The sequence below is a fragment of the Rhinoderma darwinii genome, unplaced genomic scaffold (genome assembly GCF_050947455.1).
Source record: "Rhinoderma darwinii isolate aRhiDar2 unplaced genomic scaffold, aRhiDar2.hap1 Scaffold_994, whole genome shotgun sequence".
In the NCBI taxonomy this organism is placed as follows: domain Eukaryota; kingdom Metazoa; phylum Chordata; class Amphibia; order Anura; family Rhinodermatidae; genus Rhinoderma; species Rhinoderma darwinii.
Genome location: NW_027464568.1, coordinates 49708 through 75303, shown reverse-complemented (window position 1 = coordinate 75303; position 25596 = coordinate 49708). Strand labels below are relative to the sequence as shown.

The 25596-nt window shown below is 51.6% G+C and overlaps 3 non-coding genes across 3 annotated transcripts; all 3 read left to right on the top strand.

Moving 5' to 3' along the window:
* Nucleotides 1-5979: 5979 nt before the first annotated feature.
* LOC142734953 (U2 spliceosomal RNA) lies at nt 5980-6171 on the top strand. Its single transcript, XR_012880477.1, has one exon. It is a non-coding gene; the product is annotated as a U2 spliceosomal RNA (small nuclear RNA).
* Nucleotides 6172-14111: 7940 nt separating this feature from the next.
* LOC142734942 (U2 spliceosomal RNA) lies at nt 14112-14302 on the top strand. Its single transcript, XR_012880467.1, has one exon. It is a non-coding gene; the product is annotated as a U2 spliceosomal RNA (small nuclear RNA).
* A 1238-nt stretch (nt 14303-15540) lies between these two features.
* Nucleotides 15541-15731, top strand: LOC142734950 (U2 spliceosomal RNA). The gene has a single exon (XR_012880474.1). It is a non-coding gene; the product is annotated as a U2 spliceosomal RNA (small nuclear RNA).
* Nucleotides 15732-25596: the final 9865 nt, after the last annotated feature.

Genomic DNA, 25596 nt, shown 5'->3' with positions numbered 1-25596 from the left:
TTTCTGACATCATAATGGGGCCTCAGAGATAAAAGCCTGGGCCCAGGCAGTGTTGGTCAGTGCTGCTCAGCAGGCAGCACTGGACTGGACTGGATTACAGCTGATACAAGGTGTGAAGGAACAAGGGGTGGCTGTGGGCATGCACTTGCTGCCGCTGCCAGTGTTTATCTGCATGGCAGCAGGGCATTTGGGCGTTGCCAGGAAGGCGTTTTTATGTAGATTCCTCCTCTTTCAGCACTGCATTGTGGTGCAAGCAAAAGAAGCAAATCCTGTCTGGCTTCCTCTCCGGCCTTTATTCACCTCCCGTGTAGCTGTGAGTGTGTGAGCCTGCAGGGCCCCATGGAATTGCCTAGAAGTAGGCTGAATCGCTGCAAGGGCTGAACAGCAGTATCGGGCAGGCTCGGGCAACGCGCGGCCCGTTCGGGTTATCGCTTCTCGGCCTTTTGGCAAGATCAGGTGTAGTATTTCTGCATCTGGTTTTGTTGGGAGGTGTCCGGGGTACCCTGCTCCTTGGCCTTGGGGGATCGTCTCTTTTCACAGAGAGACTTCACCCCCTTGCTGCTATTTGGGGAGTGGGCTTAGCCCCCGGACAACGAGTTGCGATCGCGCCTTACCCAAGAGGTCAACCGGCCTTGAGGCGTTTTTCTAAGAGCGTTCCGAGGGCGTTTATCGGGCTTCGTAGGTGTCTGGGGTACCCTAATCCTTGGCCTTGGGGGAGGGTTCCACTTAATTGTGGAATCTGAGCCCTTGCTGCTATAAGGGACAGGCTTAGCCCCCAGGCACTGAAAATGCCATTTACATTTGGATTTGCATCCGGGGACACCCGGTTGCGCCAGTCCGTCCGCATCGAGGTGGAAGAAGGCCATCGCCAGCGGAAGAACCTTCGCTTCATTGTGGAGGTGATTCTGCTGGACTTCCTGGGGCTCAAGCGGGCGGAAATCCTGTGTCTCAACGACCAGGAAAGCCGCGGTCGGTACACCGTATCCTTTACGGCCGCGGCATGTTGCGACAACATGCACAAAAGATTGTCTGATGCGGACCAGAGTGAGGAGCGGCTAAATGGACTGAACTTTTTATTCCTCTACGGGGAGGAAGAAGTCCCGCTCGTGATGTGCATGTTCAGTCCATTTGTCTCAGAGTGTGACATTGAAACCTTCCTCAGTCGTTACTGCAGGGAGGTCCGCTTCTCACATAAAATCTTGAACACCCAGAGCTTCTGGAATGGCAAAAGAAAATATTGGGTGAAGTTCCGCCAGGATCCCAATGGCATTGGAGGCTTACATCACCCACCCCAGAACTTTGCCATTGGGAAGAATCGAGGATTCCTATTTTACCCCCAGATGCCAATAGCCTGCCGGAACTGCTTGAGATATGGCCACACCAGAGAACATTGTGACCGGCCCCATGTGGTGCAGTGTAACAGGTGTGGCCAGGTTGGACACGTAGCGGCAAAATGCAGTTCCGAGGTGTTGTGCAATCTGTGCGGCATGACTGGGCATGCTTTTAAAGATTGCCCCCGCAGAGCGAAATCTGGGCCACCCAGACCAGGGCCAGAGCGGCAGTTTGCAACATGTGCAGACGCCGCTGGTAATGCCCCAAAACGAGCATTGACGACTGAGGGGTCCAGGCCAAAGTCCTTCACAGCTCCATCGGGGGGCCCACCGATGTCAGCCTCGAGGGACGGCCATAGGGATTCCACCGGGTCCAGGCAGAGCAGGAGGAATTCTGACTCTGCTGGACATAAGTTGACCGGCACCTCTGCAAACAGGTCCTCTGCTCCGCCTGCAGTGGACCCTGTTGAGGCAGTGGTTAGCGACAGGCGTCGTGGCTCCGTAGGTTCTGCAGTAGGACCTGACGCCTGTCCCAAGAGTGTGGGCATGGAGCGGAGACACTCTGTGTCAGACGAGGGCTCCATTAAGAAAACCCTAAAATATGCTGGATTGGAGCCTCGTTTTGACCATTTCCGGTCAACGGGGGGGTCGGAGCAAAGTTCCTCCACTGCGGTTGTGGAGGGGCTTGCGATGAAGGCTCCCCGTAAGCAGGCAAAGGTTGCCAAGAGTGATGGGACCTCACAGGCCCCTGTGCAGCTGCCCAGGAAGGACATCAGCGATATCTTCAGCCAGGGGCCAGAGATGGGTGAGAGCGACTTCGAGGAGATGGATAGGAGCCATTCTGCAAAGAGACAGCGAGAGGAAGAGGAGTCCGGAGTTCGGAGGAAAGCTGCCTATCGGAGTTCGGATGAGAGCAGTGTGGGGGTTGGAGCCGCCCACGTATCTGGCTCTGACCCTACCAACATCCAAGATTTATTGACCCCTCAAAAAGGGGGTCCAGACTCGCAGCTGATCTCCGAATACGACTCTTCTGGTTCGGACCCTGACCTCAACTAAGACTATGTTGGTTCCTATCAAAGTCGCCTCACTAAATGTGAGGTCCCTAAAGAGCCCTGTCCGCAGGACTGCTTTATTTTCATTTTTAGAGACTGTGGACTTTGACCTTTGCCTGCTTCAAGAATGTGGAATCCCTAATGACTTGGAATATCAAGATTTAAAGATGGACTGGAAACTAGGCCCCTCAGTCTGGTCTGGTGGAAATGACTGTCGCTCTGCGGGGGTTGGATTGCTCTGCCGAGGTCGTTTTATCTCCATCCAAACAGTGACTGAAATCATGCCCGGCAGAGCTATTTTAATACATTTGCTTTTTAATGGAATTTTAATTCGTGTTTTAAACGTTTATGCCCCTCCTACCAAACAGGAGAGGGCAGAACTATTAGAGATTTTACCATTGTTTTGTGTTGGGTCTACCCCCCTGCTGGTGGGTGGTGATTTTAACTGTGTGCGAGATGGAGAACACCGGCAGGGTGGGGATTTTAATCGAAAAATTGACCGTACTTCTTACCTGCTCAAGAATTTTATTGGTGATTTTAAATTGAAAGATTGCTGGAGGGAACTCTTGCCTGCGGACCCAGGCCCCACCTGGTCCAATGGAAGAGTGAGCTCCAGAATTGATTTTATTTTCACTTCCAATAGTTTTATTCCCAAAAAATGTTTGCTTTTAACAAATATTTTATCTGATCACAAGCTCCTTTCAGTGCACCTGGAGCTAGAGGGAGAGCAAAAAGCTTGTAGGGGTCCCTGGAGACTAAACACCACACTCCTGGAGGACCCCATCATTAAAGAGGAGTTTGTGCGGACCTACCAGTGTTGGCAGTCCCATAGAGCGCCCAGTCAGCCTATGCTACACTGGTGGGAGGGCATTAAACCCAAAATCAGAGCTTTTTTTATTCGAGCAGGTAAGAAGAAAGCAAAAGAGAAAAAACAATGGTTTTATGTTCTTAATAAACGTTTACATGTACTTTTTAAATTGAAGGAGATTGGTATGGATGTTGATGATGATATCTTAAATCTTAAAGCTGAAATAAAACATGCCATAGAAGAGAAAGGGAAACAAATAATTTTTAATTCACATGTAAAGCACCTCGAGGATGGCGAGAAGTGTTCCCGGTTCTTCTTCAAAAAGGTAATGGATAAACGAGATGTCATTTTAAACCTTGAAGGAGAAACCACTATGGTCGGCATTTTAAATTCTGCTTTTAATTTCTACCAATCTCTTTTTAACAAGAAAAATATTGATCCTTCCTTTTTAGAACATGTTCTTAATTCCCTTGATGCCAAGCTAGATATTTTAGACCAGGAAGTTTTATCCCGTAATATTACCTTGGAGGAACTTTTATTTGCTTTTAAAAGTTTTTCTAATGGGAAAGCTCCTGGGGAAGATGGTCTGCCCATCGAATTTTATCATGCTTTTTGGGAAATTTTAAAGAATGACATGTTTTTATTGTATAAGGAAGTTTTTATTACTGAAGAGCTGCCCCCTTCCTGGAGGAGGGGGATTGTGTCCTTAATTTTTAAAAAAGGTGAGAGGGACCAGTTAAAAAACTGGCGCCCTATTACTCTTTTAAACGTTGATTGTAAAATTTTAGCTAAACTAATAACAATCCGTTTTAAACCTTTTATTCATAAATTAATCCATCCAAACCAGGTATGTGGGGTACCTGGGAGGTCAATTACTGAGTCCCTGAATATTTTACGTGACATCATTTGGTATTTTAAAGAAAGGGGTCAAAGCCTTGCTATTTTATCCTTAGATTTCGAGAAGGCTTTTGACCGGGTCTCCCATGAATATCTTTTTATGGTTCTTAAAAAGATGGCTGTTCCTGAAATTATTTTAACACGTATTAAGCTTTTATATCGATCCTGTTTTAGCCAAATTTCTATCAACGGATTTTTAACTAAAGGTGTTCCTCTTTTATCAGGGGTGAAACAGGGGTGCCCGTTGTCTCCGCTCCTTTTTATTTGTGCCATAGAACCTCTGTTCACCCTAATAAGAGATGATAAAGTCATCAGAGGCGTGCCCATACCTGGAGGAAGGGGGAACCAGGTAAAAATCCTAGGCTATATGGATGACGCCACCGTCCTATGCCCAGACGCCGCTTCTATGAGACGGGCATTGAGGAACACCGGCTTTTTTTGTGAAGCCTCTGGTTTTAAATTAAACGTTGATAAGTGTGACTGTTTTTATACTGGTGTATGGGATTCCTCTGTGACACCAGGAGTTAACATGCAGCAGGATCAGATAAAAATTTTAGGAATTGTTTTTAATCAAGAAAACGATGGGAGACCCAATTGGGATTCAGTAATTGCCAAAATGGAAAAAAAGGTTTTAATGTGGAATTTGAGAAATCTCACCATGGAGGGAAAAGTTTTAATAATTAAATCTGTTTTATTACCCATAATGCTTTATGTAGCTATGGTTTTCCCTCCAACAATTTTATATATTAAAAAAGTGACCAGGATCTGTTTTATGTTTTTATGGGGTTCCAAAATGGAAAAACTAAAACGTGATTTTATGTACAGATGTAAGGACAATGGCGGGAGAGATGTTCCTAACCTTTTTAACTTCTTTTACATTAAATACTTTTGCTTCTGTTTTAAAATGTATAATTCTGATGGTATTTTTAGCTACTTTTTAAAGTACGCTACGGGCATGATTTTTAAACGATGGTTTCGTGTCCCTTTGAATTCTCCTGTGCTTCTGTGTCCCCCAAAACAATATGCGGTGCTCGAAAAAACTGTCAGGCTCCTAGGTCTCCAAGAATTGGAGCCTGACATATTGGGGGACCAGAAAAAAGTGTCACTCTCCTGTAGGCGGCAGGAGGATACACTGGCAGTTTCAAATTTCTCACAGGCAAGGTCCAAGGTGGTGTGGCGGAACGTTTTCGGGAAATTTATGGCAAATGTGCACAAGGACCTTGCCTGGGCAATCGTTCACCAGTGCCTCCCTACTCGTGAATTCCAGCATAGGCGAGGACTGGTGGCGAGAGCCAAGTGCCCGAGAGACAGGTGTGGTGACGACGAGACGGTAATGCACCTGTTTTGGAACTGCCCATATGCACAGGAGGTTTGGAGGAAGGTAGGCCCATTGCTGAAATGGGCCTGCGGTCTTAAAGATCTTAAATTTGAATACGTGTTTTATGGTCTTTTTAACTGCCCAAGTTTTAAACAGCAAATGGTCTGTTGGATCATTTTAAACTGTTTTAAGAATGCCATCTGGAAGGTTAGGAACATTCTGCTTTTTAAACATGATTTTATTGACGTTAAAAATTGTGTGAAATATGCCCTAAGTGAAATGTATATTTATTATCTTAGGGACAAAAAGCAGCTAGGGGTAAAAGAAGCAACATCCATGTGGTGTTTGCAAATGTGGAATACCATAACATTGTAAATAAAAATGGTTTTATTCTTTTATGTCTTTTATGCCCTGTATAAATTTTATCCTGCTATTGTTCTGTACTTTTATTATAACATCTGTATTACTGGTCTTATTATTATTACTTTTGTATTCATTTAAATGTATGAATATTCATGTATTATGCTGTTGATTTTATCTTGTGGTTTCAATTTTAAAAAAAGTCTGTAAAATATATTATTTTTGCCAATAAAAAACTTTGTTGAAACCTTATCTGTTCTTATCAGTTTAATATCTGATACGTCCCCTATCTGGGGACCATATATTAAATGGATTTTTAGAACAGGGAGATGGAAATAGAGCTTGCTCTGTCCACTCCACGCATTGACCTGGTATTGCAGTATTTCCAGGACCGGTGCACCCTTTCCTTATGTGTTGACTAAAATCAGATTCCAAAAGTGTTTTTTGTGTTTGCCATTGTTTCTGTCTTTCTGAAGGGATCTCCCCTTTTAATCCCATTATTTCAACACCTGCTGGACAATGCATGAGTGATAATGAGCTAATTGATTAAATGCAATTAATGAATACATTGCCACCTCTTGTTTTGTGTCGTCTGTGTGTCTGTGTTTCCGGCATTTCACATTGGAACAGCTCATTCACCTTCCTTGTCTTCTCTCCGCCCTCCCTTTTAGGTAAGTTAAAGAGCTGCACCTGAGCCAGCCACTGATTGATGCAGCACCACAGTCAAATAGTGGAGTGGAGTAGGGGAACAGCAAACAGCCATTAAAGCCGCCCGCCCGCCACAATGGACCTACCTGTGTACACTAGATGGATGTGATGGCATGTACTGTCGTCCCTACATTTCAAGAAGGAGTAAGAATTGCAGTTGCAACAAAGCCTTGCTTGCCTACAAAGAGAGCAGCAATTTGGATTTGTTACTATGTTACCTAGAAGAATAACAAACTGTGCAAGGATGGAGGTTGTAGGAGCAAGGAGAAGTTGTCTGTAAAGTTGGTGGATGCTTATTTTCCATTTTGCAGTCCCTTGTCTCCCTCTTGTGGCCTCCTGGAGGCAACTAGCTGTGCAAAAAAAGACAGCCTGGCGGCCGGCTGTTGCAGTGTTGCCCTCTCAGGCAACACTGAGTGACTGACTGAGCCGCACCGTCTTATATAAAGTTCAGACGGAACTTTGCACGTGTCATAGTGGAGCCCTGAGGAGGCAGAGCCAGCTTTCTGACATCATAATGGGGCCTCAGAGATAAAAGCCTGGGCCCAGGCAGTGTTGGTCAGTGCTGCTCAGCAGTCAGCACTGGACTGGACTGGATTACAGCTGATACAAGGTGTGAAAGAACAAGGGGTGGCTGTGGGCATGCACTTGCTGCCGCTGCCAGTGTTTATCTGCATGGCAGCAGGGCATTTGGGCGTTGCCAGGAAGGCGTTTTTATGTAGATTCCTCCTCTTTCAGCACTGCATTGTGGTGCAAGCAAAAGAAGCAAATCCTGTCTGGCTTCCTCTCCGGCCTTGACCTTCCTAAGTAGAGTCGTGTGTTAATGAACCTTCCCTTACCCATCTTATCCCTCCACCCCACCTTTAGGAAAGACACGTGACACCGAGGTTGGATGTGAAATGGCCACAGCAGCCGTTTATTAATTTCACAGTTTTATCAAAACAATTTAAATCCGAAACATTCGGATAACTAGTTAGGAATCCACCAGAGAATTCCTCCTAATAATTCACATGACCCAACATGGGTCAGAATCGTACATAACAATTTAACGTTAACATTAACCCGAGCAGAGGAAGTCCTTGAAGCCCCTTCAGATGTTCCTTTTTAAGAACACACCGAATTAGCCATCTGCAAACCACCAATTACCTCCAGCCGTAAACCAGCTCGGAAGCACCGTTCACCTCTGCAGATGGCTCCAACCACTAGAAGTCCACTTCAAGGGGATAACACCCGATGAAGCCCTCAAGTGATATACCGACCACCAGAAGTCCACTTAAAGGGGATAACACCCGATGAAGCCCTCAAGTGATATACCGACCACTAGAAGTCCACTTCAAAGGGATAACACCCGATGAAGCCTTCAAGTGATATACCTTCTACCAGAAGACCACTTCAAAGGGATAACACCCGATGAAGTCTTCAACCATGTACCTTTTTTGGGGGACGCATACCCCCGATGCGACCCCCCCACCATTTTGTACTGACTGGCCTCAAGGACTCCCCCCGCCAGCTGCCATGACAACAGAACCTACTCCGGGAAAAAAGGAAAAACATGTTAAATAAGCACACAAAACAAAGACAACACTCATAAACGGACGTACATAAAGACCCACAGGGGTAACAAACAAAGGGCGGGAGGGTGGGAGCTTGTCTCTCCCTGTGTTACTCCTCCCGCTGCTTCCGGCTCAATGCCGCAAACAGCGGGAAGCTCAGCAACGGCCCCCTGACTCCTCCTTGTCCCTCCTCCACCTCCTCCTAACTCTCCCTCCAACTCTCCCTTACCTATTAACCCTTTCCCTACCAGTGAGGTCATGGAGGCTTCCCCTTAAGCCCTGCAGGCTGCGTCCAGCCTCTTCTTGACCTTCCTAAGTAGAGTCGTGTGTTAATGAACCTTCCCTTACCCATCTTATCCCTCCACCCCACCTTTAGGAAAGACACGTGACACCGAGGTTGGATGTGAAATGGCCACAGCAGCCGTTTATTAATTTCACAGTTTTATCAAAACAATTTAAATCCGAAACATTCGGATAACTAGTTAGGAATCCACCAGAGAATTCCTCCTAATAATTCACATGACCCAACATGGGTCAGAATCGTACATAACAATTTAACGTTAACATTAACCCGAGCAGAGGAAGTCCTTGAAGCCCCTTCAGATGTTCCTTTTTAAGAACACACCGAATTAGCCATCTGCAAACCACCAATTACCTCCAGCCGTAAACCAGCTCGGAAGCACCGTTCACCTCTGCAGATGGCTCCAACCACTAGAAGTCCACTTCAAGGGGATAACACCCGATGAAGCCCTCAAGTGATATACCGACCACCAGAAGTCCACTTAAAGGGGATAACACCCGATGAAGCCCTCAAGTGATATACCGACCACTAGAAGTCCACTTCAAAGGGATAACACCCGATGAAGCCTTCAAGTGATATACCTTCTACCAGAAGACCACTTCAAAGGGATAACACCCGATGAAGTCTTCAACCATGTACCTTTTTTGGGGGACGCATACCCCCGATGCGACCCCCCCACCATTTTGTACTGACTGGCCTCAAGGACTCCCCCCGCCACAGCGAAACAGGCCTTGACCACCTTAAGCCTGTGAGTTCCGCCACACCACCACCGCCCTTTCTATTCCTTCTGCTATCGCCAAGCTCCAAAGATCAATGCCAACCTCGGTCAGATGAACCCCATCACCCCTCCAGAAGTTCCCCACTCCTGACTCCAAATCCCTGTGCCGCACACAAATGCCCCCGATTTTTGCTACGAAACGGGACCCGCCCGATTAACTTTAATGCGAGCCTTATTGACTCTTTCACTGACCTAGCCAACCGCCAATGTTTCCTCGGGACTATGTCCGACCACACTATCACCAACTTGGGATAAGAAACCCACAAACCCAACATATCGTGTTTGATATCCCGCACCAACTCACGCAAGGGGCAGACTCCTAAGTCATCCCCACCCACGTGCCACACTAAGACCTCCGGAACCCTATCAAGCCGGGCCTATGTCTGGAATTCTGCCAACCCCCTGCTCCATGACCTACCTCTAAATCCCAGCCAATGCACAACCGCATCCTGTCGCGGAATGCGCAACTGGCGACCGTCCGGGCACGTACGAATGACCCAGTGCACGTACGAATGACCCAGCAACCACACCAAACACGGAGGCGAATCTGAAATGGAAAACAATTATAACAAATGGAGCGGACATAGGACTTAACTCAGTTGGACTCCCAACGACCAATGCGCCGCACCCCTTCATCATCCAACCCCCAGCGCCCCGCTGCAGTTGCTGCGCCAAACCTGAAGGAATGAGATGAATATGAGCCCGCCGCGACACCAACCGCCGTCAGACATTCCTTAAATACATCTCCAAACTGAAACCTGGACAAAACGACCCGTCCACATGACGTAACAAAGGCAAATCTGGAGACCCCGCTTGCGGCTTAAAAAACCCCGCATGCACTCTACTGGGCACATAACCGACCCCGGGAGGGCGAACAAAACTATCAGCTTACCCTTCCCTACCTGGCTAAGCAAAGCAAACGACACAGGCCTTCTACTATCCGCCTCCACTCTACCTCGGCCCAACCCAAAAATTCCTTAGATACATCTTGAAAGCCTCGTAACTTAAAACCAAACGCCACCGCAGATATGAACCGGTTCACCTTTGCCACTGAAAACCCCGCCTCCCAGGCGTCCCCTAACCAGTACAAAAATGCCACCAACCTGTCTCTATCCGTATTGACGTCACCCAACTCTCTTACCCACTCCTCCCACTGCCTCCAACAAGCAGAATAAGCACTCCACGTCGTGCGCGCCAAAGACCTTTGTACCAGTTGTTCTACGGGACCGAGACCAGATCCCAAAGATGTTCCGGACAAGCCAAACCGAGACGTTCCGCTCCCGGTGCCAATTGCCGAAACCGGTCCCACTGCGAGCGAGAAAGAGCATCAGCGATGCAATTCCGTACCCCCGTCACATGCACCGCCACCACCCACGCGTTCCACGACAAACATACCAACACTAAATGTCGCAACAATTGAACTACAGGAGGAGAGGACGCCGTGATGTTATTAATGGCCAGCACCACCCCCATGTTGTTGCAGTAAAACGAACCTTCTTATCCCTGAGCCTGTCCCCCCAAATGGTTGCCGCCACCACGATGGGGAACAGCTCGAGCAGGGCCAGATTCCGCGTGAGTCCGCTGGACACCCAACTAGCCGGCCATTGACCTGCGCACCACGGACCTCCCCCGTAAGCTCCAAAACCGCCCGCCCCAGCCGCATCCGTAAAATTATTCAAATCACTCGTATCCTGCGCTGGGGCCATCCACAGCGAGCGACCATTGTACTGGCCCAAGAAGTCATCCCAAACCTGAAGATCAGCTCGGTGCTCCTCCTTGAGCCGCACAAAATGATGCGGTGCACGCACTCCCGCCGTTGCCGCTGCCAACCGTCTACCAAACACCCTCCCCATTGGCATAATCCAGCAGGCGAAATTCAACTTCCCCAGCAGCGACTGAAGCTCCCGCAGCGTCATTTTCTTCAGTCTACAAGCCCGCCGTACCTCCAGCCTCAAAGCACCCAGCTTATCCGCAGGGAGACGACACTCCATTGCCACCGAATCTATTTCAATTCCCAAAAACAAATCGTCGCTACTGGGCCCTCCGTTTTTTCTGGCGCCAAAGGGATCCCAAAATCCCTCGCAACCTTCTGTAGTGCATAAAGCAAATTACCGCAAACCGGCGAACCCCCCGGGCCAACGCACAAGAAATCATCTAAGTAATGGATCAACGAGTCGACCCCGGATACTCCCCTCGCTACCCACTCCACGAAGCTACTAAACGCCTCGAAGTACGCACAAGAAAGGGAACACCCCATCGGAAGGCACCGATCCACATAAAAGGCCCCCTTCCAAAAACAGCCCAACAGCCGTTGGCTTTCTGGATGAACTGGCAACAACCTGAACGCCGCCTCGATTTCGGTTTTTTCTAGCAGCGCGCCCGGACCCGCAGCCCGCACTAACCCCACCGCCTTATCGAATGAGGTATAGGCTACGAAGCACAACTCGTGATCTATCCCGTCGTTTACCGACGAACCCTTGGGATACGATAAGTGTTGAATTAAACGAAATTTTACGGGCTCGCGCTTAGGAACAATACCCAACGGGGACACAACTAAATCTTTTACTGGCGACTCAACAAAAGGCCCTGACATGCGACCCAACGAAACTTCTTTTAACAATTTGTCCGACACGACCTTGGCATGCGAGTAAGCCGATTTTAAATTCCTCCGCGTAACCGGAACCTCATAAGGAGGCGGGGGAATAACGAAACCAACACGAAAACCCTCGTAAAGCAACTTAGCCGCCGCCCTGTCCGGATACTCATTTAGATAAGGGGCCATCTTTTCCACCCTCACCGGTGACACCCCCTTGACCAGCCGCGGAGGACTGGTTCCCTGACCTCCTTTTCCGCATACATTTCGCCGCCCCGTGTGATGCACCATTACACTCCGAACACACGTGCTTGAACTTGCACGTGGCCCCGAACTTGCACTGGCCTTCATTAAATTGCCAGCAAAACCCTGCCTTTCCCCCGCCGCCTTGTCCAACCTGACTAGACTGGCCTCCTTGGCCGGCGCTCCCGGGAAAGGACCGCCTAACCGGAGCCGTAACCCGTAACCAGAGAGCAATATCCTTCTGGTCCCACCGAATCGCCGGCCGAACCGCTTTTCGCTGACGGAATTGCTCGTCGTATCGCAGCCACGCCTGGCCCCCATACGCCCTATGAGCCTCCCCAATAGCATCAAAATAACAAAACAACGCCGAACAATTTTCCGGCGCCTTTTCCCCTATCACACTGGCTAATATGGCGAACGCCTGCGACCAATTAACGAACGTCTGCGGGATAAGCCTATACCGCCGCCGTTCCTCCTCGTCCTTTTTACTCTCGTCCCGCTTGCTCTTATCCAAATTAAATTTAGCGAGCGGCAAGAGAGAAAAAATCTCTACATATTCGTCCTTCCAGATCCGCTCACGCACCTCCTGCTTTAAATGCGCCCCCAACGGACCTTCGAAACACACATACACCTCCCCACGAGCGCGATCATCAATACGCACCCGATCGCCATCTTTTTGCGCCTCGGTCTGTACCGACACCGCGACCGCCTCTCTAACCGCCGTTACGGGCCGCGCTTGTAACAATCCCCCTTCCCTGGGACCCTCCCCAACTACCGCCGGGGACACTTCCGTGACTACCGGCGCCACCGCCCTATCTAGGCGCCCGACCAGCTCTCTCAAGCAACCCACTAAGTCTGCCAAACCCGCGCCATCGCTCCCGCCCGCGCCACTACCGGCCACCGATGCGACGCTAGCAGCCCCCCCGCCGATACCCGACATAAAAATCGCTGGATATGACAATGATGGAGTTATACACTCACCGGGCTGCACAGGCGCTGTGTTCCCGTCAGCCGGACCATCCTGACCTCGACGATACACGTCCAGTTCACCTTCCTCCAGCTCTTCTCTCGCCGACGACTGTCCATCCAAACGACATCTTCGGAACGGGGATGAGGACGCGCTGACCGATGGGCCGGCAACCTGCCGCCCGACCGCCGGGACCCAGACTTCCGACCGGACCTGTTGCCTCGACGTCGCTGCAGATCTAGACGTCCGTCTCGCTGATCCTGAAGAAGCCTGCCCCCTGGCCGGAACATCACCAGGCGGGGCGGCCGTACCTTGTCCTCCGAATCTTCCATCCGATGGGGGAGGGGTGACAGGGAGCCCGGCCTGCGACTCCCTGCTTACCGCCGGACCCCGTCGCGGCTTGGGATTCCTGCCAGGATGCAGGGCCTGGGAAGGGGCGGTCCTCCCAGCTGCCTGGCCTGCAGCGTCCGAGATCGGGCTCCCTCTGCGACGCCGTGTCCGCGGGACTGCCTCAGGACTGAGGCGCTCTGGAGGTCGGGACCGCCGGGAGGGACGGGTCGACCCGGCCTGAGTCGCCGTCACCCCCGGCAACGCTCTCAGCCTGCTCCGAGCAGGAGCGGTTGTTGCCGACTCCCCCCCCGCCGCCATAGTAATGCTAGTAAGGGGGCCGGGGGAGGGGAGCCTGTCCCCTGCAACAGACCCCGAACGCCGGGCCTGGCGTGGCGAAACGGCGTCCGGGATCCTAGTTAATGCAGCCACGGTCTCCTCAAGCCATCCGGGACCGTGGTGCACATCAGCGGCACGCAGCCGCTCTAATAATACGGCCTCCGACATTGTTATAAGCGCGGGCAACGGGGAGCTTGTCTCTCCCTGTGTTACTCCTCCCGCTGCTTCCGGCTCAATGCCGCAAACAGCGGGAAGCTCAGCAACGGCCCCCTGACTCCTCCTTGTCCCTCCTCCACCTCCTCCTAACTCTCCCTCCAACTCTCCCTTACCTATTAACCCTTTCCCTACCAGTGAGGTCATGGAGGCTTCCCCTTAAGCCCTGCAGGCTGCGTCCAGCCTCTTCTTTATTCACCTCCCGTGTAGCTGTGAGTGTGTGAGCCTGCAGGGCCCCATGGAATTGCCTAGAAGTAGGCTGAATCGCTGCAAGGGCTGAACAGCAGTATCGGGCAGGCTCGGGCAACGCGCGGCCCGTTCGGGTTATCGCTTCTCGGCCTTTTGGCTAAGATCAAGTGTAGTATCTGTTCTTATCAGTTTAATATCTGATACGTCCCCTATCTGGGGACCATATATTAAATGGATTTTTAGAACAGGGAGATGGAAATAGAGCTTGCTCTGTCCACTCCACGCATTGACCTGGTATTGCAGTATTTCCAGGACTGGTGCACCCTTTCCTTATGTGTTGACTAAAATCAGATTCCAAAAGTGTTTTTTGTGTTTGCCATTGTTTCTGTCTTTCTGAAGGGATCTCCCCTTTTAATCCCATTATTTCAACACCTGTTGGACAATGCATGAGTGATAATGAGCTAATTGATTAAATGCAATTATTGAATACATTGCCACCTCTTGTTTTGTGTCGTCTGTGTGTCTGTGTTTCCGGCATTTCACATTGGAACAGCTCATTCACCTTCCTTGTCTACTGTCCGCCCTCCCTTTTAGGTAAGTTAAAGAGCTGCACCTGAGCCAGCCACTGATTGATGCAGCACCACAGTCAAATAGTGGAGTGGAGTAGGGGAACAGCAAACAGCCATTAAAGCCGCCCGCCCGCCCGCCCGCCACAATGGACCTACCTGTGTACACTAGATGGATGTGATGGCATGTACTGTCGTCCCTACATTTCAAGAAGGAGTAAGAATTGCAGTTGCAACAAAGCCTTGCTTGCCTACAAAGAGAGCAGCAATTTGGATTTGTTACTATGTTACCTAGAAGAATAACAAACTGTGCAAGGATGGAGGTTGTAGGAGCAAGGAGAAGTTGTCTGTAAAGTTGGTGGATGCTTATTTTCCATTTTGCAGTCCCTTGTCTCCCTCTTGTGGCCTCCTGGAGGCAACTAGCTGTGCAAAAAAAGACAGCCTGGCGGCCGGCTGTTGCAGTGTTGCCCTCTCAGGCAACACTGAGTGACTGACTGAGCCGCACCGTCTTATATAAAGTTCAGACGGAACTTTGCACGTGTCATAGTGGAGCCCTGAGGAGCCAGAGCCAGCTTTCTGACATCATAATGGGGCCTCAGAGATAAAAGCCTGGGCCCAGGCAGTGTTGGTCAGTGCTGCTCAGCAGGCAGCACTGGACTGGACTGGATTACAGCTGATACAAGGTGTGAAGGAACAAGGGGTGGCTGTGGGCATGCACTTGCTGCCGCTGCCAGTGTTTATCTGCATGGCAGCAGGGCATTTGGGCGTTGCCAGGAAGGCGTTTTTATGTAGATTCCTCCTCTTTCAGCACTGCATTGTGGTGCAAGCAAAAGAAGCAAATCCTGTCTGGCATCCTCTCCGGCCTTTATTCACCTCCCGTGTAGCTGTGAGTGTGTGAGCCTGCAGGGCCCCATGGAATTGCCTAGAAGTAGGCTGAATCGCTGCAAGGGCTGAACAGCAGTATCGGGCAGGCTCGGGCAACGCGCGGCCCGTTCGGGTTATCGCTTCTCGGCCTTTTGGCTAAGATCAAGTGTAGTATCTGTTCTTATCAGTTTAATATCTGATACGTCCCCTATCTGGGGACCATATATTAAATGGATTTTTAGAACAGGGAGATGGAAATAGAGCTTGCTCTGTCCACTCCACGCATTGACCTGGTATTGCAGTATTTCCATGACCTGCCTAGGTAGAGTCGTGTGTTAGCCTTAGACCATACTATCCCCCCCACCCCCACTTAGTAAAGACACATGACACCGAGGTTGGATGTGAAATGGCCACAGCAGCCGTTTATTAATTTCACAGTTTTATGAAAACAATTTAAATCCGAAACATTCGGATAACTAGTTAGGAATCCACCAGAGAATTCCTCCTAATAATTCACATGACCCAACATGGGTCAGAATCATAAATAACAATTAAACGTTAACATTAACCCGAGCAGAGGAAGTCCTTGAAGCCCCTTCAGATGTTCCTTATTAAGAACACACCGAATTAGCCATCTGCAAACCACCAATTACCTCCAGCCGTAAACCAGCTCGGAAGCACCGTTCACCTCTGCAGATGGCTCCAACCACTAGAAGTCCACTTCAAGAGGATAACACCCGATGAAGCCCTCAAGTGATATACCGACCACTAGAAGTCCACTTCAAAGGGATAACACCCGATGAAGCCTTCAAGTGATATACCTTCTACCAGAAGACCACTTCAAAGGGATAACACCCGATGAAGTCTTCAACCATGTACCTTTTTTGGGGGACGCATACCCCCGATGCGACCCCCCCACCATTTTGTACTGACTGGCCTCAAGGACTCCCCCCGCCAGCTGCCATGACAACAGAACCTACTCCGGAAAAAAGAAAAACATGTTAAATAAGCACACAAATAAAACACAACGCTCATAGACGGACGTACATAAGACCTAAGGAGTAACAAACCAAGGGTGGGAGGGTGGGAGCTTACTTGCTTCTTATGTTACTCCTCCCGCTGCTTCCGGCTCAATGCCGAGAAACAGCGGGAAGCGCAGTAACGGCCCCCCGTCCCCCTTAACTCCTCCCCGTCCCTCCTTCAGCTCCTACCAACTCTCCCTCACCTAATTAACCCTTTCCCTACCAGGACGGTCATGTCGGCCTCCCTTCACCCTGCTGCGTCCAGCCTCTTCTTGACCTGCCTAGGTAGAGTCGTGTGTTAGCCTTAGACCATACTATCCCCCCCACCCCCACTTAGTAAAGACACATGACACCGAGGTTGGATGTGAAATGGCCACAGCAGCCGTTTATTAATTTCACAGTTTTATGAAAACAATTTAAATCCGAAACATTCGGATAACTAGTTAGGAATCCACCAGAGAATTCCTCCTAATAATTCACATGACCCAACATGGGTCAGAATCATAAATAACAATTAAACGTTAACATTAACCCGAGCAGAGGAAGTCCTTGAAGCCCCTTCAGATGTTCCTTATTAAGAACACACCGAATTAGCCATCTGCAAACCACCAATTACCTCCAGCCGTAAACCAGCTCGGAAGCACCGTTCACCTCTGCAGATGGCTCCAACCACTAGAAGTCCACTTCAAGGGGATAACACCCGATGAAGCCCTCAAGTGATATACCGACCACTAGAAGTCCACTTCAAAGGGATAACACCCGATGAAGCCTTCAAGTGATATACCTTCTACCAGAAGACCACTTCAAAGGGATAACACCCGATGAAGTCTTCAACCATGTACCTTTTTTGGGGGACGCATACCCCCGATGCGACCCCCCCACCATTTTGTACTGACTGGCCTCAAGGACTCCCCCCGCCACAGCGAAACAGGCCTTGACCCCCTTAAGCCTGTGAGTTCCTCCACACCACCACCGCCCTTTCTATGCCTTCTGCTATCGCCAAGCTCCACAGATCAATGCCAACCTCGGTCAGATGAACCCCGTCACTTCTCCAGAAATTCCCCACTCCTGACTCCAAATCCCTATGCCTTACGCAAATGCCCCCGTTCTTTGCCACAAAACGGGACACCGCCCGGTTAACCTTTATGCGAGCCTTATTGACTCTCTCCACCGATCTAGCTAACCGCCAATGCTTTCTTGGGACTATGTCCGACCACACTACCACCAACTTGGGATAAGATACCCACAAACACAACATATCATGTTTGATATCCCGCACCAACTCACGAAAAGGGCGGACTCCTAAGTCATTCCCACCCACGTGCAACACTAAAACCTCCGGAACCCTATCAAGCCGCGCATATGTCTGGAATTCCGCCAACACCCTGTTCCACGACATACCTCTAAAACCCAGCCAATGCACAACCGCATCCTGTCGCGGAATGCGCAACTGGCGACCATCCGGGCGGACGTCCGCCCTCAAAGCCCCCCAGTGCACGTACGAATGACCCATCAACCACACCAGACAAGGAGGCGAATCTGAAACGGAAAAAACAATTAGGCACCACCAATATAACATTTGTAAAGCGTAAACAACCCCAATCATAACATATGGGGGCGGACATAGGACTTAAACCTTTTAGACTCCCAACGACCAATACGCCTCACCCCTTCATCATCCAACCCCCAGCGCCCCGCTTCCGTTGCTGCGCCAATCCTGAAGGAATGAGATGAATATGACCCTGCCGCAACACCAACTGCCGCCAAACATTTTTTAAATACAGCTCCAAACTGAAACCTGGACAAAAACGACCCGTCCACATGACGTAACAGAGGCAAATCTGGAGACCCCCCGTTTTGCGTAAAACCCCGCATGCACTCTACAGGGCACATGACCGACCCCGGGAGGGCGAACAAAACTATCAGCTTTCCCTTCCCTACTTGGTCAGTTTTTGATCGACGCAACCATACCTCTAGCCGATCTGCAAATAGGCTCACCTCCCCAGATCTCAGCCCCCCTGCCCGTTTTGTACTTGGCGACACCAACTCCCCTATTCTAAATGCTCCAAAAAACGCTAACGAAAAAGCCAATCGAAACAAAACCATTTCATCTGCAGAACGACATACCGATGCTAAAGAACCGCCCAAAGAGTTAAGCAAAGCAAACGACACCGGCCTTCTACTATCCGCCTCCACCCTACCTCGACGCAACCCCTTCAAAGCCTGCGATACCAGAAATTCCTTCGATACATCCCGAAAACCCCGCAGCTTAAACCCAAACGCCACCGCAGATATGAACCGGTTCACCTTCGCTACTGAAAACCCCGACTCCCAGGCGTCCCCTAACCAGTACAAAAGTGCCACCAACCTGTCTCTATCCGTATTGACGTCACCCAACTCTCTTAACCACTCCTCCCACTGCCTCCAACAAGCAGCATACGCACTCCACGTCGCGCGCGCCAAAGACCTTTTTAACAGCTGCTCTACGGGACCGATACCAGATCCCACAGATGCTCCGGACACGCCAACCCGAGACGTTCCGCTCCCGGTGCCAATTGCCGAAACCGGTCCCACTGCGAGCGAGAAAGAGCATCAGCGATACAATTCTGAACACCCGGGACATGCACCGCCACCACCCACGCGTTCAATGACAAACACACCAACACTAAATGTCGCAACAATTGAACTACCGGAGGAGAGGACGCCGTGATGTTATTAATGGCCAGCACCACCCCCATGTTGTCGCAGTAAAAACGGACCTTCTTATCCCTGAGCCTGTCCCCCCAAATGGTAGCCGCCACCACGATGGGAAACAGCTCGAGCAGGGCCAGATTCCGCGTGAGTCCACTGGACACCCAGCTAGCCGGCCATTGACCCGCGCACCACGGACCTCCCCCATAAGCTCCAAAACCACCCACCCCAGCCGCATCCGTAAAAATATTCAAATCACTCGTATCCTGCGCAGGCGCCATCCATAGCGAGCGACCATTGTACTGGCCCAAGAAGTCATCCCAAACCTGAAGATCAGCTCGGTGCTCCTCCTTGAGCCGCACAAAATGATGCGGCGCGCGCACTCCCGCCGTTGCCGCCGCCAACCTCCTACCAAACACCCTCCCCATCGGCATAATCCGGCAGGCGAAATTCAACTTCCCCAGCAGCGACTGAAGCTCCCTCAGCGCCATTTTCTTCATTCTACAAGCCCGTCGAACCTCCAGCCTCAAAGCCCCCAACTTATCCGCCGGGAGCCGACACTCCATTGCCACCGAGTCAATTTCGATTCCCAAGAAACAAATCGTCGCTACCGGGCCCTCCGTTTTTTCCGGCGCCAAAGGGATCCCAAAATCCCTCGCCACCTTCTGTAGTGCATGAAGCAAATTACCGCAAACCGGCGAACCCCCCGGGCCAACGCACAAAAAATCATCTAAGTAATGGATCAACGAGTCGACCCCGGATACTCCCCTCGTTACCCACTCCACGAAGCTACTAAACGCCTCGAAGTATGCACAAGAAAGAGAACACCCCATCGGAAGGCACCGATCCACGTAAAAGGCCCCATTCCAAAAACAACCCAACAGCCGTTGGCTTTCTGGATGGACCGGCAACAACCTGAACGCCGCCTCGATGTCGGTTTTTGCTAGCAGCGCCCCCGGACCCGCAGCCCGCACTAACCCCACCGCCTTATCGAATGAGGTATAAACTACGGAACACAACTCGTGATCAATCCCGTCATTTACCGACGAACCTTTGGGATACGATAAATGTTGAATCAAACGAAACTTTCCGGGCTCGCGTTTAGGGACAATACCCAAAGGGGACACAACTAAATCTTTTACCGGCGACTCAACAAATGGCCCCGACATGCGCCCCAACGAAACTTCTTTTAACAACTTTTCCGACACGACTTCCGCATGCAAGTAAGCCGATTTTAAATTCCTCCGCGTAACCGGAACCTCATAAGGAGGCGGAGGAATAACAAAACCAACACAAAACCCTTCATAAAGCAACTTAGCTGCCGCCCTATCCGGATACTCACTTAGATAAGGGGCCATCCTTTCCACCCTCACCGGCGACACCCCCTTGACCAGCCCCGTGCTGGTTCCCTGACCTCTTTTTTCGCATACATTTTGCCGCCCCGTGTGATGCACCATTACACTCGGAGCACACGTGCTTGAACTTGCACGTGGCCCCGAACTTGCACTGACCTTCATTGAATTGCCAGCAAAACCCCGCCTTTCCCCCGCCGCTTTGTCCACTCTGACTAAGCTGGCCTCCCTGGCCACCGCTCCCGGGAAAGGGCTGCCTAACCGGAGCCGTAACCCGTAACCAGAGAGCAATATCCTTCTGGTCCCACCGAATCGCCGGCCGAACCGCCTTCCGCTGACGGAATTGCTCGTCATATCGCAGCCACGCCTGACCCCCATACGCCCTATGAGCCTCCCCAATGGCATCAAAATAACAAAATAACGCCGAACAATTTTCCGGCGCCTTTTCCCCTATCACACTAGCCAATATGGCGAACGCCTGCGACCAATTAACGAACGTCTGCGGGATAAGCCTATACCGCCGCCGTTCCTCCTCGTCCTTTTTACTCTCATCCCGCTTGCTCTTATCCAAATTAAATTTAGCCAGCGGCAAGAGAGAAAAAATTTAAACATATTCGTCTTTCCAGATCCGATCACGCACCTCCTGCTTTAAATGCGCCCCCAACGGACCCTCAAAACAAACATACACCTCCCCCCGAGCACGATCGTCCATACGCACTCGATCGCCGTCCTTCTGTGCCTCGGTCTGTACCGACACCGCGACCGCCTCTCTAACCGCCACCACAGGACGCGCCTGTAACGATCCCACGTCCCTGGGGCCTTCCCAAACTACCGCAGGAGACACTTCCGTTACTACCGGCGCCGCGGCCCTATCCAGGCGCCCCACCAGCTCCCTTAAGCAACCCACTAAGTCTGCCAAACCCGCTCCGTCGCGTCCGCCCGCGCCACTACCGGCCCCCGATGCAATGCTAGCCGCCCCCCCCGCCGACACCTGACATAAAAATCGCTGGATAAGACAAAGATGGAGTTATACACTCACCGGGCTGCACAGGCGCTGTGTTCCCGTCAGCCGGACCATCCTGACCTCGACGATACACGTCCAGTTCACCTTCCTCCAGTTCTTCTCTCGCCGACGACTGTCCCTCCCAACGACATCTTCGGAACGGGGATGAGGACGCGCTGACCGATGGGCCGGCAACCTGCCGCCCGACCGCCGGGACCCAGACTTCCGACCGGACCTGTTGCCTTGACGTCGCTGCAGATCTAGTCGTCCGTCTAGATGATCCTGACGAAGCCTGCCCCCTGGCCGGAACATCACCATGCGGGGCGGCCGTACCTTGTTCTCCAAATCTTCCATCTGATGGGGGAGGGGTGACAGGGAGCCCAGCCTGCGACTCCCTGCTTACCGCCGGACCCCGTCGCGGCCTGGGATTCCTGCCAGGACGCAGGGCCTGGGAAGGGGCGGTCCTCCCAGCTGCCTGGCCTGCAGCGTCCGGGATCGGGCTCCCTCTGCGACGCCGTGTCCGCGGGACTACCTCCGGACTGAGGCGCTCTGGAGGTCGGGACCGCCGAGAGGGACGGGTCGACCCAGCCTGCGTCGCCGTCACCCGTGGCACCGCTCTCTGCCTGCCCAGCGCAGGAGCGGTTGTTGCCGACTCCCCCCCCGCCGCCATAGCCATGCTCGTAAGGGGGCCGGGGGAGGGGAGCCTGTCCCTTTCAACAGACCCCGAACGCCGTGCCCGACGTGGCGAAACGGCGTCCGGGATCCTAGTTATTGCAGCCACGGTCTCCTCTAGCCATCCGGGACCGTGGTGCACAGCAGCGGCACGCAGCCGCTCTAACATAAGGGCTTCTGCCATTACTAAAAGCCGGGCAACGGGGAGCTTACTTGCTTCTTATGTTACTCCTCCCGCTGCTTCCGGCTCAATGCCGAGAAACAGCGGGAAGCGCAGTAACGGCCCCCCGTCCCCCTTAACTCCTCCCCGTCCCTCCTTCAGCTCCTACCAACTCTCCCTCACCTAATTAACCCTTTCCCTACCAGGACGGTCATGTCGGCCTCCCTTCACCCTGCTGCGTCCAGCCTCTTCTGGACCGGTGCACCCTTTCCTTATGGGTTGACTAAAATCAGATTCCAAAAGTGTTTCTTGTGTTTGCCATTGTTTCTGTCTTTCTGAAGGGATCTCCCCTTTTAATCCCATTATTTCAACACCTGTTGGACAATGCATGAGTGATAATGAGCTAATTGATTAAATGCAATTAATGAATACATTGCCACCTCTTGTTTTGTGTCGTCTGTGTGTCTGTGTTTCCGGCATTTCACATTGGAACAGCTCATTCACCTTCCTTGTCTACTGTCCGCCCTCCCTTTTAGGTAAGTTAAAGAGCAGCACCTGAGCCAGCCACTGATTGATGCAGCACCACAGTCAAATAGTGGAGTGGAGTAGGGGAACAGCAAACAGCCATTAAAGCCGCCCGCCCGCCCGCCCGCCACAATGGACCTACCTGTGTACACTAGATGGATGTGATGGAATGTACTGTCGTCCCTACATTTCAAGAAGGAGTAAGAATTGCAGTTGCAACAAAGCCTTGCTTGCCTACAAAGAGAGCAGCAATTTGGATTTGTTACTATGTTACCTAGAAGAATAACAAACTGTGCAAGGATGGAGGTTGTAGGAGCAAGGAGAAGTTGTCTGTAAAGTTGGTGGATGCTTATTTTCCATTTTGCAGTCCCTTGTCTCCCTCTTGTGGCCTCCTGGAGGCAACTAGCTGTGCAAAAAAAGACAGCCTGGCGGCCGGCTGTTGCAGTGTTGCCCTCTCAGGCAACACTGAGTGACTGACTGAGCCGCACCGTCTTATATAAAGTTCAGACGGAACTTTGCACGTGTCATAGTGGAGCCCTGAGGAGCCAGAGCCAGATTTCTGACATCATAATGGGGCCTCAGAGATAAAAGCCTGGGCCCAGGCAGTGTTGGTCAGTGCTGCTCAGCAGGCAGCACTGGACTGGACTGGATTACAGCTGATACAAGGTGTGAAGGAACAAGGGGTGGCTGTGGGCATGCACTTGCTGCCGCTGCCAGTGTTTATCTGCATGGCAGCAGGGCATTTGGGCGTTGCCAGGAAGGCGTTTTTATGTAGATTCCTCCTCTTTCAGCACTGCATTGTGGTGCAAGCAAAAGAAGCAAATCCTGTCTGGCTTCCTCTCTGGCCTTTATTCACCTCCCGTGTAGCTGTGAGTGTGTGAGCCTGCAGGGCCCCATGGAATTGCCTAGAAGTAGGCTGAATCGCTGCAAGGGCTGAACAGCAGTATCGGGCAGGCTCGAGCAACGCGCGGCCCGTTCGGGTTATCGCTTCTCGGCCTTTTGGCTAAGATCAAGTGTATTCGTACAGGAGGTTTCAGTCAGAAGGTGCCTGGGGTACCCGGCTACTTGGCCTGGGGGGATCGTCACTGGTTTATCGCCTTGACTTCACCCCCCTGCAGCTATTGGGTAGTCGGACTAGTCCTCAGGCAACGGGAAGGGATCGCTAGGCGGACAGCTTGCGCTGGACGGCCTAGAAGGGCGGAAAAACTTGTTGGGACAAGCAGGAATGCCGTTCACCTATGGGTTTGTAACTGGGGAGACCCAGTTACGCCAAACCATCCGGATCGAGGTCGGAGAGGAACATCGCCAGCGGAAGAACCTGAAATTCATAGTAGGGGAAATCCTGCTTGGCTCCTTCGGCCTCAGACGGGAAAATATCCTGTGTCTGAATGACCAGGAAGGCCGCGGTCGGTATACCATCTCCTTCTGCACCGCGGCCTGCTGCGATACGATCTGTGCAGCCCTGTCTGGTTCCGACCAGACAGATGAGCGCCTAGATGGGCTTCATTTTTCTCTCCTCTACGGAGAAGAGTCTATTCCACTGGTCGTGGTAATGCATAGCCCCTTTGTCCCCGCCAAGGACATTGACACATTCCTAGGGCGCTATTGCAAGGAAATTCACTTCTCGCATGAAGTAAAAAATGCTGAGGGATTTTGGAACGGAAAGAGAAAGTACTTTGTCAAGTTCTTTCAAGACCCCAATGGCATACGTGGCTTTGTGCACCCTCCAGCGAATTTTGCCATTGGGAAGAACCGGGGATACCTGTTTTACCCCCAGATGCCCCGGTTTTGCTGGAACTGCCAAAAATATGGGCACACAAAAGAGTCATGCAGTGAAAACCGTGTTGTTCGCTGTAACAAATGTGGAGGCCTGGGGCACGTGGCCGCCAAGTGCAGTTCCAGAGCAACATGTAACCTGTGCGGGGAGGCAGGTCACATGTATAAAGACTGTCCTAAAAGAACGCAGTCATTGAGGGGTGGGCCTAGGCCTGGTCCATCCCGTCCAGGGCCAGGGCAGCAGTCCACAACAGGTGCGGACTCTGCTGGTAATGCCCCGGAAACGGCACCCGCCGAAGGGCCAGGACCAAGACCCTCCAAGTCACGAGTGGAGGGTGGTCCTGGGGATTCCAAAGGGCCGGAGCAGGGCTGTTCTGGTTCTGCGATGAAGGCCCCGAGCTCCATACCTGAGTCGGTTGGTAGGAAATCTCGCCGGTCCTCGGTGCCGTCAAAGGAGGACTGGGCAGAGGTGGTGGCTGGTGATGATCCAATTAAGGGATCTAGAAGGAGGGGCTCCACGCTGGACCTCCCTGCCACCAGCTGCCTCCGACCGACTGAGAAGCCCGAGTCTGACCCTCTTATTACGCCAACAGGGGGTCGGGCATTGACGGCTTCAGGTGCAGTAGGCAAGATGACGAGAGAGAAGGAGGGGACCTCACAGGCTCCTGAGCGCCCTGAGCAGATGAGTGACCCGGAGATACCTGCAGCCGTCCCGGAGGTAGCAGCGGCCGGAGTTCGCGATGGTGATGACAACAGCCAGGAGTCGGAGGTGACATCCAGTGACGGGGAGGAGGAATCAAGGATGGACCTGACGAGTACGGGGAAAAGGCTAAGAGAAGAAGATGTGCCCACCATAAAGAGGAAGACAATATGCCGCAGCTCGGATGAGAGTGAGTTCAGGGGAAGAGTCGGGTCGATTCACATATCTGGCTCTGACCCTGGGAAAATCCTGGAGTTTGCATCCCCTGATACAGGGGAGTCTGGCTCCCAA